Source organism: Salmo salar, chromosome 03, assembly GCF_965601325.2.
Source record: "Salmo salar chromosome 03, fSalSal1, whole genome shotgun sequence".
Lineage (NCBI taxonomy): Eukaryota > Metazoa > Chordata > Actinopteri > Salmoniformes > Salmonidae > Salmo > Salmo salar.
In genome coordinates, this window is record NC_138293.1 from 51,229,889 (window position 1) to 51,248,820 (window position 18,932).

The following is an 18,932-nucleotide window of genomic DNA, read 5'->3' on the forward strand; positions in this document are numbered from 1 at the left end:
TTTTCTCTTTTGGGACATAGGCCACAATGAGCTACTACCACTTCTTTCTGTTTTTGGCAACATATTGTGACTCGCTCCCAGAGGTTGATTTCTGCCAGCTCATCTCTCACAGCCTTGTACACTCACAGTGTAAGATGTATAACACTGGCTCCCAAAAGTATTTTTGCTTCTACCGAAAAACTGTTCATATTTATTGTGAACCACCAACTCAACAAACCAATGCTTCAACCCAGTCTTTAGTCATGAGTTTCATGACCCAGACAGTACCAGCTGTGACCCAACAGTGGGGCCGTGACTGATTATTTGGGAACCACATCTGTATCAGGTCAGACAAACCGAACAAGCAATCAACAAAATGGTTCAATATTCTACCCCCAAACCTGTCTACCAACATCGTTTAGAACAGCCCTGAGAGTCTGCTGGATAAACACATTAAATATTTTACGCAGATAAAATGTAAGATGGATTAAATTTATTGCTCATTGCGATCTCTTGTCATGACCATTATTTCTACTTCCCCCTTTTCTGCTCTGTGGCTGTACTAGTGATTCTGGATTGTGGAATGAAATAAATAAAATAAACAAATACCCCTCACTGCAGTATGCCACATAGCCTTACACATAAACTCAGCAAAAAAGAAACGTCTTCTAACTGTCAACTGTTTATTTTCAGCAAACTTAACATGTGTAAATATTTGTATTAACATAAGATTCAACAACTGAGAAATAAACTGAACAAGTTCCACAGACATGTGACTAACAGAAATGTAATAATGTGTCCCTGAACAAAGGGGGGTCAAAATCAAAAGTAACAGTCAGTATCTGGTGTGGCCACCAGCTGCATTAAGTAATGCAGTGCATCTCCTCCTCATGGACTGCACCAGATTTGCCAGTTCTTGCTGTGAGATGTTACCCCACTCTTCCACCAAGGCACCTGCAAGTTCCCGGACATTTCTGGGGGGAATGGCCCTAGCACTCACCCTCCGATCCAACAGGTCCCAGACATGCTCAATGGGATTGAGATCCGGGCTCTTTGCTGGCCATGACATTCCTGTCTTGCAGGAAATCACGCACAGAACGAGCAGTACGGCTGGTGACATTGTCACGCTAGAGGGGCATGTCACGTGAGCCTGCAGGAAGGGTACCACATGAGGGAGGAGGATGTCTTCCCTGTAACGCATAGCGTTGAGATTACCTGCAATGACAACAAGCTCAGTCTGATGATGCTGTGACACACCGCCCCAGACCATGACGGACCCTCCACCTCCAAATCGATCCCGCTCCAGAGTACAGGCCTCGGTGTAACACTCATTCCTTCGACAATAAACGCGAATCCGACCATCACCCCTGGTGAGACACAACCGCGACTCATCAGTGAAGAGCACTTTTTTGCCAGGCAACGTTGTTGCAGGTGATGTCTGGTGAGGACCTGCCTTACAACAGGCCTACAAGCCCTCAGTCCAGCCTCTCTCAGCCTATTGCGGACAGTCTGAGCACTGATGGAGGGATTGTGCGTTCCTGGTGTAACTCGGGCAGTTGTTGTTGCCATCCTGTACCTGTCCCGCAGGTGTGATGTTCGGATGTACCGATCCTGTGCAGGTGTTGTCATGCCTCCTTGCAGCATGCCTAAGGCACGTTCACGCAGGTGAGCAGGGACCCTGGGCATCTTTCTTTTGGTGTTTTTCAGAGTCCGTAGAAAGGCTTCTTTAGTGTCTTAAGTTTTCATAACTGTGACCTTAATTGCCTACCGTCTGTAAGCTGTTAGTGTCTTAACGACCGTTCCACAGGTGCATGTTCATTAATTGTTTATCATTCATTTAAACCCTTCACAAGTAAGATCTGTGAAGTTATTTGGATTTTTAGGAATGATCTTTGAAAGACAGGGTCCTGAAAAAGGGACGTTTCTTTTTTGCTGAGTTTACTAGTGCGGTACCAAATTCATAGCACAACCCTATCGTCCACCAGTGAAAACCATTGCATAAAACAATCTTTTTTACCATCGTTGTAATTTGTGTCCAGCCGTTGCTCGCTACTAAACAGTGCTAGTTGTATTGGATCTGTGTAGGTCCCGTCTGGCTCAGTTCCAGTACGACTGCCAACCAGCCGAGTCGTCTGCCAACAGCTGCAAGCAGGGGAACTATGGAGCCTGCCTACTTGCCTACACAGGCCTGATAGGTGGGTACAGAGCCTGAGAGCAAATGAAGGATGCAAACGGATTGGAGAAAGCAAAATGAGTGGAGGAGAGAGGGTAAATCGCTGAATAGAGAACAGGAGAAAGAGAGAAAGGGAAGTATTTAAAATGTAACTAACCTACAGTGTACTGAAAAAGGAGAAAGCAGTTAGAGGCGCAACAAGAGAAGGATGGAAAAGGAAAACTAATGAATAAAGAACCAGAGAAAGATTGTCAGGAAATGTTTGATTTGGAGGGAAATTAAAGTTACTATGTAAAGGCGCTACATGTAACAATTTAGCTATAGTTCATATTTCTTTATTGTTTCAAAGTACGTCCAGAAATAGTTTATGCACTTCTTTCTGATCTTATTATAACCCCAAAAACATCTGCTGCATGGGTGTGAGGTAATGTTATGATATTTATGTTTGCAAACTTACGGATGAGACCCAATCATGAAACTGAAAGATGCTGATGTATGTACATACAAGGAAAGTATTTGCCATTTGGAGGTGGAAATGCGATATTTAGCTTCTTTAATAGTGTAGGCCTAAAATAAATGAGTAGGATTTGAGTAGATCCTATTTGTGGAGGTTTAAAGCAGTATGTACCCTGAGTATACAAAACATTAAGAACATGCTCTTTCCACGACAGACTGACCAGGTGAATCCAGGTGAAAGATATGATCACTTATTAATGTCACTTGTTAAATCCACTTCAATCAGTGTAGATGAAGGGGAGGAGACAGGTTTAAGAAGGATTTTTAGACAATTGATTCTTGAGACAATTGAGACATGGCTTGTGTATGTGTGCCATTCAGAGGGTGAATGGGCAAGACAAAAGATTGAAGTGGCTTTGTACAGGGTATTGCAGTATTTGACAGGCGCACCAGTTTGTGTCAAACCCTGCCGCGTTGCAGTTCTTTTGACGCTCAAGTTTCCTGCGTGTATCAACAATGGTCCACCACCCTAAGGACATCCAGCCAACTTGACACAACTGTGGGAAGCATTGGCGTCAGTATGGGCCAGCATCCTTGTGGAGTCCATGTCCCAATGAATTGAGGCTGTTCCGAGGAAAAAAGTGGAGGGGGGGTGCAGCTCAAATTAGGAAGGTGTTCCTAATGTTTGTTCAGTGTATATACAGTTGAAGTCGGAAGTTTACATACACCTTAGCCAAATACATTTAAACTTAGTTTTTCACAATTCCTGACATTTAATCCTAGTAAAATTCTCTGTCTTAGGTCAGTTAGGATCACCACTTTATTTTAAGAATGTGAAATGTCAGAATAATAGTAGAGAGAATGATTTATTTAAGCTTTTATTTCTTTCATCACATTCCCAGTGGGTTAGAAGTTTACATACACTCAATTAGTATTTGGTAGCATTGCCTTTAAATTGTTTAACTTGGGTCAAACTTTTCAGGTAGCCTTCCACAAGCTTCCCACAATAAGTTGGGTGAATTTTGGCCCATTCCTCCTGTCAGAGCTGGTGTAACTGAGTCAGGTTTGTAGGCCTCCTTGCTCGCACACGCTTTTTCAGTTCTGCCCACAAATTTTCTATAGGATTGAGGTCAGGGCTTTGTGATGGCCACTCCAATACCTTGACTTTGTTGTCCTTAAGCCATTTTGCCACAACTTTGGAAGTATGCTTGTGGTCATTGTCCATCTGGAAGACCCATTTGCGACCACGCTTTAACTTCCTGACTGATGCCTTGAGATGTTGCTTCAATATATCCACGTAATTTTCCTGCCTCATGATGCCATCAATTTTGTGAAGTGCACCAGTCCCTCCTGCAGCAAAGCACCCCACAACATGATGCTGCCACCCCCGTGCATCACGGTTGGGATGGCGTTCTTCAGCTTGCAAGCATCCCCTTTTTCCTCCAAACAAAACGATGGTCATTATGGCCAAATAGTTCTATTTTTGTTTCATCAGACCAGAGGACATTTCTCCAAAAAGTATGATCTTTGTCCCCATGTGCAGTTGCAATCCGTAGTCTGGCTTTTTTTTGGTGGTTTTGGAGCAGTGGCTTCTTCCTTGTTGAGCGGCCTTTCAGGTTATGTCGATATAGGATTTGTTTTACTGTGGATATAGATCATTTTGTACCTGTTTCCGACAACATCTTCACAAGGTCCTTTGCTGTTGTTCTGGGATTGATTTGCACGTTTCGCTCCAATGTACGTTCATCTCTAGGAGACAGAACTCGTTTCCTTCCTGAGCGGTATGACGGCAGCGTGGTCCCATGATGTTTATACTTGTGTACTATTGTTTGTACAGATTAACATGGTACCTTCAGGCGTTTGGAAATTGCTCCCAAGGATGAACCAGACTTGTGGAGGTCTACAATTTTTTTTTCTGAGGTCTTGGCTGATTTCTTTTGATTTTCCCATGATGTCAAGCAAAGAGTCATTGAGATTGAAGGTAGGCCTTGAAATACATCCACATTTACACCTCCAATTGACTCAAATTATGTCAATTAGCCTATCAGAAGCTTCTAAAGCCATGCCATAATTTTCTGGAATTTTCCAAGCTGTTTAAAGGCACAGTCAACTTAGTGTATGTAAACTTCTGACCCACTGGAATTGTGATAAAGTGAAATAATCTGTCTAAACAATTGCTGGAAAAATTACTTTTGTCATGCACAAAGTAGATGTCCTTACCGACTTGCCGAAACTACAGTTTGTTAACAAGAAACTTGTGGAGTGGTTGAAAAACGAGTTTTAATGACTCCAACTTAAGTGTATGGAAACTTCCGACTTCAACTGTATGTCCTAATATGCCGTACACATAAGGACCTCTGAAGGCAGACTCTGAAGTGTAAAGGCTGTTATTACGCTTTGAGAAGTGTCTTTGATGAAATGTAGACTTTGTTTTATGCAATCGCTCAAAGATTGGCCATTTCTTTCATGTTCTTGAAAAAAGAGCACAAAGCGACCTAATACATTTCAAGAGCTTCCTGTGGTGCACTTCAGCCAACAAACATACAATTGGCATTTTCATTCCTGGTCTGTATTTATTAAGCACTTAAACTCTCCATTCCATTTCAAAACTTGGGAGAGAAATGGCACACAAACACTTCCAACCGTTTTCAAAGAAAGCACAAATTAAAGTGTCTTTAACTCCATTAAAAACGAGCAACAGACAGCTGCAAGAATTACCCTCAACACACTTGTACTCATAGCTGCATTTTTGCTCATTTCTTGAATAACATCCCCACTCACATTGTGCGATTGAACTGTGAATTGCAAATAAGGTTCATAAATGTTTCAGGTTGCATAACAGTCTTATAACAATGGGTCTTTCGAGGGAATGAATATTTGATACTAAACTGAGAACATATTGTTTCTGCAGGCAGTTCGATAACTCCCAACTATGTGGATAACTCCACATCTAGCGTGGCCCCATGGTGCTCCTGCTCTGCCAGTGGAAACCAGAAAGTAGAGTGCTCCGACTTCCTGGAATACTTCACCAACAACGTCTGTCTCAGTGAGTGGCTCCCATCAAGTCATCACAAAAATCAGTCTCCAGTGACTTAGCCTGCATCCCAAATGGCCTAGTTTTGACTAGGTTCCATAAGGCTCTGGTCAAGAGTAATGCACTATTTAGGGAATAGGGTGGCATTTGGGATATAGCCTTAGTGTAGGGTTGTGTTCACTAGGCACACAATGGAGGAAAACGGCCCAAGGCACTATTGGAATCATTTTGAAACCTTTTGCTATGGTATTCTCTAATGAGCATGTTACACTACCCAGGTTTATAGGGGAGAAGAACAAGAGCAACATCTTCTTGTATCTCAAGATGCCCTATAAAATATTGTTCTGTATTTTCCAATGGTAAATTATATGGGACGATTTACTCCATGAGTTCTGGGGATCAGTTTTTTTGTCATGTCTCTCATATGCTGTCTCCCTTTTGAGGAATGATTTATCCAACATCTCAAAAACAACACTTTGGTTTTCCATGAATTGGTCTACATAACAATGCTTTTGCAATTACAAAAAACCTTCACAGAGCTACCATTGAAACCAAGCATAATTTGATTTGTTTAATTATCTGTTGAATTGAATGCAGCTTTTCTCTTATTTCCAAATGTTATTTATTGGGTGATGTTACTCCTCGTTCATCCTAGCCTATTTGCATTGATGTATACCTGTGCCAAAGGACTACAGCACATTGGGCTCACTAGGAGAAGTAATTTGACTAGGGGAAAATTTGATACAATGAGGCAGATATGTCCCACAGCAGTTAGTTACCTGTAGGCTCAATAGCAGTGAATGATTGTGTTAAATAGAGTTATCTCCTCTGTGGGAAAATTACCAGTCAGAGTATGATCTCGTGCTATTTCTTTCTCTCTTTCTTCCTTTCTTTCACTCTCTCACTTTCTCGCTCCTCTCTCTCTTTCACCCCTCTCTCTCTCGCCCCTCTCTCTTTCTCATTAATTATCCCCTTCATGCCGTATCCTTGGTAATTCCACCTGGGTGTTCACAGTGCCTTTCCTGAGTGAAAAGGAAATAGAATCACAGGGCTAACCTAAAGTAATAACATTTATTAATTCACCCCAGCTTATTGGCTTATGCATAGATTCCCGTTTCAACAGTTGATGTAAATATTGGCTGATAATATGCAACTTGTACAGAGTTCCTTATGGAGACCATTTGTGTCGATTACAGACTTAACCCATAATAGCACAGTAATAGTAATGTTACTACATGCAATGATTGTGTAATATCTCATGTTGGGAGACAAGTTAGTTTAACCTTCTGATGGTGTAAGCAAATGTGTGATATGTTCATGATCCATCTTAGAAGATGAAGAGTGCCTTCAAACACATGACCCAGACATTCATTTTTGGCTTTATTTTAGGAGCTTCATGCATCATTGTGTGTGACTCACTCACCCTGACGGTCATCCATTTCTATTCCAATCTTGCGCATGCCCTTTCTAATAATTAATCATCCTTGTTATTGACAGTGTTTTTCATCTCACCTGTTTAAACAGACAGGGGCTATCTTCCTCCCGGGTAAATCTAGTGCCATCAGATAGCAACCTGTCCTATGGCCTGTCCTCTCCATGACAAAAAAGGACAGAGCGAGGTCTCAGACTTGTTTGGCCGATGCCACTAGTCTGTGAGCTAATGAGAGGATGTGGAGAGACAGGTGCAGTTGGGGAAACATGAAGAGAATACTGAGTATTTTTCTTCTCCACCGAGCAAATCCAAATTGGTCCGAGCCGTTCAGGCAGAATGCAGAATGAGTCCTGTGCAGTAATTGAATGTGGCCGTGATTGTAAATTCATTAAGACGTATCATGTCCATTTCGGGAGCCTCAGGTTAATTGTCTCCTCTTCTCACACTGTGCCTTTTCTCATCTTGTGAAACAGGGAATGCCCTCCTGGCGTTTGGGAGCGGGACAGACGTGATGCCCACGTCCAGCAAATCGGGACACCTCAGCCCAGCCACTGGCAGAGAGAGTCATGCCATCAACCCTCTGCCTGCTACTGTAGAGACCACATGGAACATTCCGGAATCAATTATTCCAACACAGGTGTGGTGATTGTTTTGTTGATTGACCCTGATGAAACAGAGATAAAATGGAATATAATAGACCGTTTTTCAGTTGTTTGTACAGTATTTCATCTAAAGAAAGAGTTGCCAGGAGTTAATACCTTTGCCATTAACTCCCACCCGATCACCTTTGACACATTGTTTTGAAATTTCTGAATGATAATGCATAGCTTAGTTTTGGCCCTCGGCAGTGAATAATACCTACCTAGTTTTGTTATGTTTCAGGCTAACCATGTGGGGCTACAATGTTTTTTGTCACATTGATCTCTCTTTCTCACCCTTAGGCCAGCGGAAACGACCAATTGCGGAGAGATTCTACCCTCCCATCAGATGGGCTCCCAAACTCTGCCCCCGCACTTGGCCTACTGCCTCCAACTTCCTTTACTGGCCTTTTGGTCCTACCTCTGCTCTTATATGGTCACTAAATGAGGAAACACTGCCAAGGACCACCCATAAAGCAGGAGTATTTGGTCACAAATTCTGGATACATTTTTGTCTTTAGCATATAGGCTACTCCTTCTCCTAAACATGTACAGCATAGTCCTTTTCCTATTTTTTGTGTTAGTGGTTCAGCTGCACTTGCAAGTCCCTTAGGTGTACGACTTGGAGAGACTGAGACAGATTGGTTTCAATCTGTATACTTGTACATTGTTATCGCTTCGAGTCAAGATGAAAGTACTTTTTTGTGGACTAACCTACCATCCAGCTATCCAAGCACATCCAAGCACAGGACTGAATTCTAAAAATGCCATCGGGAACTACACGGTTATTCTTTAAGATCTCTATATAAACGGAAAGCTCACGAGAAACGGACTCTAGTGAACAGTCTTTATTTCGTACTCAACTGCACAAACTGATTGGAAAAGACCCTTGCGGATATAAGGGCTTTAATACCGCTCTCTTCGACTTGACTGAAGGAGGAACATTGTTTCTGATCAATACTGGAATGGTAGAGATGGACAGTGGAGCTACGGCTTATTCAGCCATTCTGGACAAATACCCTGACTCTGATCATTCCAAGTGCTGTCGGCTGCAAGAGATGTGGAAACTTTAGAATACGTGGGATAGCTCTGACCTAATGATTATCATGCACGCAGTGAAGATTGGTCTCTTTGTCATGCTGTCATCGCCAGTTCATTTGTTCTCGCTAATGCTTAGCTAAGTGTTCATCATAAAACACTTTCTTCTCCTAGAACTTTGTTAAAATTAAGTTATGAGCAAACATGTTCTCTGTGTACAGTACCATTGTTCTGTGTTTGTGTGGAAGGACTGCCTTCTTTTCCTCATTTTGTAAATGGACATTTCTCAGAGGGTGTCTGAATTAGTATGCCATATAGGAACAAGGGCTTGTGTCTCAACATTTTGGGCAATATTGAACCCTTTCCACACTACTGAGCCTAGCCAAGACAAGCTGAAATGTACTATGCTGCCCTCGATACACATCCACCATAGTTGCTGAAACCATGCTGGAATGCACAATGTGAAAAGAAAATACCAGAGACAATCGCAGAATACAGTACAGTTCATACAGTAGAAAGGGTATATGTGACCTGTTCATGGTAATATGGTCATGAATGATGCTATGTTCAATGGGGGAGGACAATGGGTTTCTGACGACATGGATAATATAGAGTTGGCTGGGTTTACTGTGCATTGGCAGGACAGATAAGCTACGTCTGGTGAGACGAGGGGTGGGGGTGTGTATTTGTCAATAACAGCTGGTGTGCGATGTCTAATATTAAAGAAGTCTCGAGGTAGTGCTCGCCTGAGGTGGAGTACCTCATGATAAGCTGTAGACCACACTATCTACTAAGAGAGTTCTCATCTATAGTATTCGTAGCCACCTATTTACCACCACACACCGACGTTGGCACTCAGACCGCACTCCACGAGCTGTATAAGGCCATAAGCAAACAAGAAAAAGCTCATCCAGAAGTGATGCTCCTAGTGGCCGGGGACTTTAATGCAGGCAAACTTAAATAATGTTTTACTTCAAATCTAGACAACCTTTACTTCACACACAGAGACACATACAAAGATCACCCTCGCCCTCCATTTGGCAAATCTGACTATAATTTTATCCTCCTGATTCCTGCTTACAAGCAAAAACGAAATCAGGAAGTACCAGTGACTCGCTCAATACAGAAGTGGTCAGATGACATGATATTACGCTACAGGACTATTTTGCTAGCACACACTGGAATATGTTCAGCCGATGTGTGCAAGACCTTTAAACATGTCAACATTCTCAAAGCCACGTGACCGGAAGGATTACCAGGAAGTGTACTCCTGGTACACGTCCTGCTAAGTGTCAAGTGTCTTCCATGACATTTTCAACCTTTCAACCCCCTGACCCAGTCTGTAATATAATATGTTTCAAGCAGAACACCATAGTGGAATACAGTGAGAGGAATACATTGGCTTGGTGCGACTATACTCAACTCATCACATTGCATGACTGATAGCTTTAAATTTTCATACACAATGTTCTGTGAGGAAAAACATGAAATCGGTCCACATGGCTTACTCAAATGGTACCTGGCTACAATTGTATTAAATGGAATTTGTACGACAGAAAAAAGGCCTCTCTCTCTCTGAAATATAATTACACTGACCTTTCATTGTGGTGTATCATGCCATGCATGCATAACACACCACAAAATAGAACAATGGTGTGACTATGATTCTGAATGTGGTTGATACCAATATTGGAAGTGTGGTGTTAAACACCACTGGACTTGGCTGCACTCCCAGGTATGCGTCAGTATTGCTTTCACTATCCTCACTGACAATACTTTTGTTTAGCCCAGGAAAACATGCATAAGGAATAAAGAAAACCCACAACATCAGAATTCAGTGGGAGTATAAAAGGAACATTAATAATTCTAGGTTTCAAAATGTTTTTACTGAGCAGAAAATAGTTCTTGACATTTAAAGACTACAGAAGTAATAGCCGTCCAATGAAAAAGTGAAATCAAATCAAACTTTATTTGTCACATGCGCCGAATACAACAGGTGCAAACCTTACTGTGAAATGCTTACAAACCCTTAACTAACAATGCAGTTCAAGAAAAAGTTAAGAAAATATTTACCAAATAAACGAAAGTAAAAAATAATAAAAAGTAACACTGTAAAATAACAATAATGAGGCTAAATACAGGGCCAACTGTTTGCTATGTCAATGTAAATGGTCCGGGTGGCCATTTGATTAATTGTTCAGCAGTCTTATCGCTTGGGGGTAGAAGCTGTTAACCTCTCTAGGGTAGGTGGCACCAAATCGTCCCACCTACGTAACAGCCAGTGTAATCCCGTGGCGCGTTATTAAAAAACCTCAAAAATGCAAAAACTTCAATTTTTCAAACATATGACTATTTTACACCATTTTAAAGACAAGACTCTCGTTAATCTAACCACACTGTCCGATTTCAAAAAGGCTTTACAACGAAAGCAAAACATTAGATTATGTCAGCAGAGTACCCAGCCAGAAATAATCAGACACCCATTTTTCAAGCTAGCATATAATGTCACATAAACCCAAACCACAGCTAACCTTTGAGCACTAACCTTTGATGATCTTCATCAGATGACAACCCTAGGACATTATGTTATACAATACATGCATGTTTTGTTCAATCAAGTTCATATTTATATCAAAAACCAGCTTTTTACATTAGCATGTGACTAGCATGTGACTAGCATTCCCACCGAACACTGCCGGTGAATTTACTAAATTACTCACGATAAACGTTCACAAAAAGCATAACAATTATTTTAAGAATTATAGATACAGAACTCCTCTATGCACTCTATGTCCGATTTTAAAATAGCTTTTCGGTGAAAGCACATTTTGCAATATTCTCAGTAGATAGCCCGGCATCACAGGGCTAGCTATTTAGACACCCAGCAAGTTTAGCCCTCACCAAAGTCAGATTTACTATAAGAAAAATGTTATTACCTTTGATGTCTTCGTCAGAATGCACTCCCAGGACTTCTACTTCAATAACAAATGTTGGTTTGGTTCAAAATAATCCATAGTTATATCCAAACAGCGGCGTTTTGTTCGTGCGTTCAAGACACTATCCGAAAGGGTAAATAAGGGTGACGAGCATGGCGCAATTCGTGACAAAATATTTCTAAATATTCCATTACCGTACTTCGAAGCATGTCAACCGCTGTTTAAAATCAATTTTTATGCAATTTTTCTCATAAAAAAGCGATAATATTCCGACCGGGAATCTGCGTTTAGGTAAACAGACGAAAGGAAATAAAGCATTCGGTCGACTCGGGCACACGCCTAAGCCCATAGTACTCTGATCGGCCACTTGCCAAAAGCGATAATGTGTTTCAGCCAGAGGCTGCCTCGATATCGTTCAGCTTTTTCCCGGGCTCTGAGAGCCTATGGGAGCCGTAGGAAGTGTCACGTTATTGCAAATAATAAAAAGAGCCAAGATGAAACACAGCTTGTCAGACAGGCCACTTCCCATATAGAATCCTCTCAGGTTTTTGCCTGCCATATGAGTTCTGTTATACTCACAGACACCATTCAAACAGTTTTAGAAACTTTAGGGTGTTTTCTATCCAAAGCCAATAATTATATGCATATTCTAGTTACTGGGCAGGAGTAGTAACCAGACTAAATCGGGTACGTTTTTTATCCGGCCGTGTCAATACTGCCCCCTAGCCCTAACAGGTTAAGGAGCCTTTTGGTCTTAGACTTGATGCTCTGGTACCGCTTGCTGTGCAGTCTATGACTTTGGTGACTGGAGTCTTCGACAATTTTTTGGGCCTTCCTCTGACACCGCCAAGTTATACAGTTGAAGTCGGAAGTTTACACCTTAGCCAAAAACATTTAAACTCAGTTTTTCACAATTCCTGACATTTAATCTTTGTAAAAAATTCCCTGTATTAGGTCAGTTAGTATCACCACTTTATTTTAAGAATGTGAAATGTCAGAATAATAGTAGAGACAATGATTTAGGCCCGCCTATTCTTGTAGTCCACGATCAGCTTCTTTGTCTTGCTCACATTGAGGGAGGGGTTGTTGTCCTGGCACCAGACTGCCAGGTCTCTGACCTCCTCCCCGTAGGCTATCTCATCGTTGTCGGTAATCAGGCCTACCACTGTTGTGTTGTCAGCAAACATAGTGATAGTGTTGGAGTCTTGTTTGGCCACGCAGTTCTGGGTGAACAGGGAGTACAGGAGGGGACTAAGCAAAAAATGAGGGGCCCCAGTGTTGAGGAGCAGTGTGGCAGACGTGTTGTTGCCTACCCTTACCACCTGGGGCGGGCCATCAGGAAGTCCAGGATCCAGTTGCAGAGAGAGGTGTTTTGTTCCATGGTCCTAAGCTTAGTGATGAGCTTTGTGGGCACTATGGTGTTGAAGGCTGAGCGGTAGTCAATGAACAGCATTCTCACATAGGTGTTCCTTTTGTCCAGACGGGAAAGGGCAGTGTGGAGTGCGATTGAGATTGCGTCATCTGTGGATCTGTTGGGGCGAATTAGGAGTGGGTCTAGGGTATCTGGGAGGATGCTGTTGATGTAAGCCATGACCAGCCTTTCAAAGCACTTCATGGCTTCATGGTCTGTTTGAAACATGTAGCTATTACAGACTCGGTAAGGGAGAGGTTGAACATTTTGGTCCGCACATGCTTTGAGTACTCGAGCATAAAAGGCATATAGCTCGTCTGGTATGCTCGCGTCACTGGGCAGCTCGCGGATGGGTTTCCATTTGTTGTCCATAATAATTTAGCGTCAAAGCCGGTGTAGTAGGATTCAATCTTAATCCTGTATTGACGCTTTGCCTGTTTGAGGGTTTGTCTTAGGGCTTAGCGGGATTTCTTATTAGCGTCCGGGTTAGAGTCACACTCCTTGAAAGCGGCAGCTCTAGCCTTTAGCTCAACGCGGATGTTGCCTGTAATCCATGGATTCTGGTTGGGATATGTACGTACGGTCACTGTGGGGACGACGTCGTCGATGCACTTATTAATAAAGCCAGTGACTGAGGTGGTATACTCCTCAATGCCATTAGAGGAATCCCGGAACATATTCCAGTCTGTGCTAGCAAAACAGTCCTGTAGCATAGTATCCACATTATCTGACCAGTTCCGTATTGAGCGAGTCACTGGTACTAGCTTTAGTTTTTGCTTGTAAGCAAGAATCAGGAGGATAGAATTATGGTCAGATTTGCCAAATGGAGGGTGAGGGAGAGCTTTGTCTGTGTGTGTGGAGTAAAGGTGGTCTAGAGGTTTTTTTTCTCCTCTGGTTGCACATGTGACATGCTGGTAGAAATGAGGTAAAACAGATTTAAGTTTGCCTGCATTAAAGTCCCCGGCCAGTAGGAGCATCGCTTCTGGATGAGCATTTTCTTGTTTGCTTATGGCCTTATACAGCTGGTTGAGTGCGGCCTTAGTGCCAGCATTGGTATGTGGTGGTAAATAGACGGCTACGAATAATATAGATGAGCACTCTCTTGGTAGATAGTGTGGTCAACAGCTTATCATAAGATACTCTACCTCAGATGAGCAATACCTCAAGACTTTTTTAATATTAGACATTGCGCACCAACTGTTACTGATAAATAGACTCACACCCCGCCCCTCGTCTTACCAGACGTAGCTTCTCTGTCCTGCCGATGCATGGAAAATCCCCCCAGCTCTATATTATCCGCGTTGTTGTTCAGCCACGACTCGGTGAAACATAAGATATTACAGTTTTAATGTCCCGTTGGTAGTAATTGTAATTGAAGTAATTGAAATGGTTGCACTATCTCCCATATAAAAGCTCCAAAGGAATGCACAGTTAATGGACATTTCATGGTATAACGTTAGTTATGGATTGATGTGGCCACATGGAATCCCTCAATTATTTATTACCGAACACTGCAGGGACACTGCTTTGATGGCCTCCCTTTTAGATGGGTCTGATATTACATGATTTACGTACTGCAAGGTGATTACATTACCCCCTGCAAGAAGATACAACCTATGTACACTACAGGATGAGTGAAAATGGTTTGTTTTACTCTAACAGTGATGAAACTCAGTGGTGGCTGATGGCCTAACAAGTTGAGGAGGATGATGGGATGAAAATTATTTTGAAGAATAAAAAAGCTAATGGTGACCATCTTTTATGTTCCAAGCCACCCTCTTTTTTGAACTACAAATCTGATTGTGAATTGAAGATCAACATCTTTTTACCCCTCTGCCATTCCCTTGATCCAATGTCTGTATTTCCTTCCATTTGGCCAAGCTCATTGTTGTAAACACTGCAACAAAGTATAGCCCGAGTTCATGAAACATGTAAATACAATTTTCTCTGTGCTCTACTCTCATATGTAATGACTTGTTAGTAGCTATTTCATGATTTCAACCCCTAACAATGAAACACAGAGGTAAACCCCATTGCATGCCTTCTCTAAAGCCCGTGACAAATGCTCACATCAACTTTGTATTTTCTCTCAATCTGGGAATTGGGGAAAGGTAATACTATATTGACCTTGTACGTACATAAAAAAACACATTACAAAAGCATGACCCTGTTTTTATTGTTGTCCATTGAGATGGGTGAGTTTTTTTAATGCTTTGCACAGTTTCTCCTATTTCTATCATACACTCAAACAACTAATTGTACTTCATTGAGACGAGTGAGAGTTATGTGTTTTGTACACCTTTCATCATAAATTCTGAGCACTACTTTCTCTAGTTGTCTAAGAAGGACATGCAGAGAGCAGAGCGAAGCTGTGCTTTGTGTTTGAACTTTATTTGGCTGAAGCTTTATAATCCACATACTGGAGCTTGTTTGCACAGTTTGGCTTTAAATCAGTCCAACTCAGCGCTAATAATATTCTGTCTGAAGGGCATTGCTGTGTTTCCCAAGCAGGAGCTTTATCACTGCTCTATAGCCCAGTCCTGAACACTGACTGAGGCAAGGCTACCACAAACATGTCACCACACTGCACTGTCTGGAACATTCAACCAGCATACAAAGACATTTTACTAAAAATGTTTTTAACATCAGCCTACTGTAGCAGACCTGGGTATTTGTGCTGAGCTTGATTTGGTTTGCCCGATACAATGGAAACAATGGAATAGTCCCCAAAGTGCAAACGCCAAGATAAATCAAGCGCATCTACAATACTTTGAAGTATTTCACCTAGGCCAGGTCTGACCCAGGTCTGGCATCTTTCAGTGATGTTGATGTTCTACAGCAGTATTTTGAGAGATTGCATTTGTGGTAGAGTGCATGTCAGTGGAAGACTATCACATTTACAGTATGTGAAATAATCAAACTTTCTCAGTGGGGGGTTCAGCAAATGGGTCAGGGTGAGCACATGCTTGTATGTGTGTGTGTGTTTGTACGTCCAGCAGTGAGTGTGCATGCGCATCTTGTTTATCAAGTTCTCTCCCCTCTCTGTTTGTGTGTGTGTGTATGTGCATGTGTGCGCGCAAGTGTGCTGCATATGTGTGTGCCTAATATGTGTGTGAACTACATCCGTGTCTGTCTGTGTGTGTGTGTGTGTATGTGTGTGTGTGTGTCTGTGTGGTGCTCTTATCACAGCGGCCAGCAGCTGCAGCGTGGCTGAGGCACTTATGTCCCTGAACAGAGGGGGAGTCTGTTTGGGGGGGGGGGGGTCAGCTGGACTGGATAAGCTGCCCACTCCCTCTCCCACTCTCTATGCTAGCCCATGGGTCCATGTTGGGCCCCACTCATGCTACCCCCGAGCCCTGCATTTGAGAGCCCAGACTCCCTGGAGGCCGACCAGGCTTGCCCCTGACATGAAGCTGCCTGCGAGGGCCCATTTAGCCGGCAACTGTCGCTCTTTCGGGTTACAGTACACTGATTAATCATGACACGTTTGCTATATCTAGCTTAGCTGTCAAAGAATGCACATCTGCACAGTTTCACATTGTACATCACTCTGTCGTTTAATGACATGTGCCACTCATTCTGACAACCCATTCATCCGTAAAGCAGCATACTGTTGTAAACCATAACAACGTACAGTACAACGAACAGCACGTTGTACCATACATAACATCCCCCCCCCTTTAAAACCTGGGACTGCTACCATACATAAAAATGTTCATAGGGCAAGAACCTAGAGTGATACCTGTAAGAAAGAAACATTAACCCTTAAACCGGGGGTCGGCAACCCGCGGCTTTAAAGCCGCATGCAGCTCTTTAGCGCCGCCCTAGTGGCTCCCTGGAGCTTTTTCAAAAATATGAAAATGGAAAAAGATGGTGTGAATATATTTTTTGTTTTAATATAATTTATTATCCAATGCTGTAAAAATGTGTATAATAAATATTTAATTTCAACATTTCTGTCAATGAAGATTTACGTTTCTTTCAGCTCGGCGTAGTGCCAGACAGGTGGCTGTTGCAAACAAACCGGCGGGTGTGTCATGGGCCATGGATCCCAAAGGGAAAAAGAGAAAGATAGCTGAGGAGAACAGAGGATTCCACAGTTCTTGGACCGAATCATTTGCTTTCATTGCCAATGCGGAAGGATTGCCTGCGTGTTTGCTTTGTAATGAGAAGTTGTCAAATAACAAAAAGAGTAACGTGGAAAGACATTTCCATTCTTCCTGACAGTTATAGGAACATGAAGAAATATGCATTTGGAGTATTATCCATCTTTGGATCAACATACCTGTGCGAGCAGATATTCTCAAACATGAACTACATAAAATCCAAATACCGCACCCGCCTCACAGATGAGAGCTTGCAGTCCTGCGTGAAGATTAAAGTTACATCTTACATGCCCGATGTTGAGAAGCTATCCAGTGATGTCCGAAAACAGAAGTCACATTAAACGGGTAAGAACACAATCCTGTCATAGTCACATATTTAGTAACAGTGGCTGTTTTTATAAAGTGATTTCTGATTTTGCTCAGGTCCGAGGATGGCTGCATTGTATTGTGCGTGTCAAAAGAGAAGAGGGTGCTGCTGCATTTTACCCTTGCACATTTGCAGAAAACTAAAGAGAAGAGGATAATGCACAGAAATCGAACTTAAACTGTATTATTTTAATTGTATATACTTTACCTTTTCAAAAGGCTGCTGTTTTATTGCACTCTGTATGTTGCCCAGATAAGGGGGAAAAGAGAAGAGGATTGTATCGTATTATTGAGGATTGAAAAGGACTGCATTTTATTTCCATGGGGAGGTCTGAAATTACAGGAGGCCTATTATGCACGTTGCACATTTTGTTGTTGTTTTTTCGAATCCTAAAATAAAAATGACATCAAAAATATGATTTCTGTATTGTATTTCTATAATTTCATCAATGCAACGAAACATAATACATTAATATTATAATGGAAGCTAAACTTAAAGCACCATCGTACAGCAGAGTAGTCACGTGGTGCATCATTCTCTCATTCTATTTGTAGCCTACTTATCATTTTGATAGTAGGCTACTATAGCTAATATAGACACTTACAGCATGTGTTGCCTTCATTATAAGGCTTATATAAGGCTTTTAATTTTTTGCGGCTCCAGACAGATTTGTTTTTAGTTTTTTTGGTCCAATATGGCTCTTTCAACATTTTGGGTTGCCGACCCCTGCCTTAAACGGAAGAGATAAATAACGACTCTCCAAACTAGCCAGTTCAGTCCATTAACCTGGAGGTTGACTAAGACACCTAACAGCGTCTAAGCATGAAAGGAGGCCTCTTGACGTTACCCTAGGATAGGGGGCGCCACAGCGCATTTTGGAAAAAATTCGTGCCCATTTTCAACGGCCTACTAATCAGACTCAGAAGCTAGGATATGCATATAATTAATACCTGTGGATAGAAAACCCCCTAAAGTTTCTAAAACTGTTTGAATGGTGTCTGTGAGTATAACAGAACTCATATGGCAGTCAAAACCCCGAGACCGATTGAACCAGGAAGTGGAATTCTGAATTGTGGACTCAACTTCACGTCGTCGCCCATAATTCACACCGTGAGATATCGTTTATTGAGCACTTCCTATTGCTTCCACAAGATGTCGCCAGTCTTTACAAAGTGTTTTGATCCTTCTACTGTTGAAACTCAGTGAATGAGACGCGTTGGAAATTGGTCACAGCGGGAGGGCCATCACCATTATGACGCCGGCGGCCCTGTCTACCCCCACCTTTGGAAACGTTTTGAAACACATTGAAATCGTCCCCCTCGAATCTTATTGGCTCTCTTGTTGAAACAGGCTCTGAAGATT

General features: G+C 42.2%; 1 long non-coding RNA gene across 1 annotated transcript; it reads left to right on the forward strand.

The window, feature by feature from the left end:
* Positions 1–5,523: 5,523 nt before the first annotated feature.
* Positions 5,524–15,259, forward strand: LOC145877581 (uncharacterized). The gene is made up of 3 exons (XR_014391912.1): positions 5,524–5,654; positions 7,548–7,711; positions 8,016–15,259. It is a non-coding gene; the product is annotated as an uncharacterized LOC145877581 (long non-coding RNA).
* Positions 15,260–18,932: the final 3,673 nt, after the last annotated feature.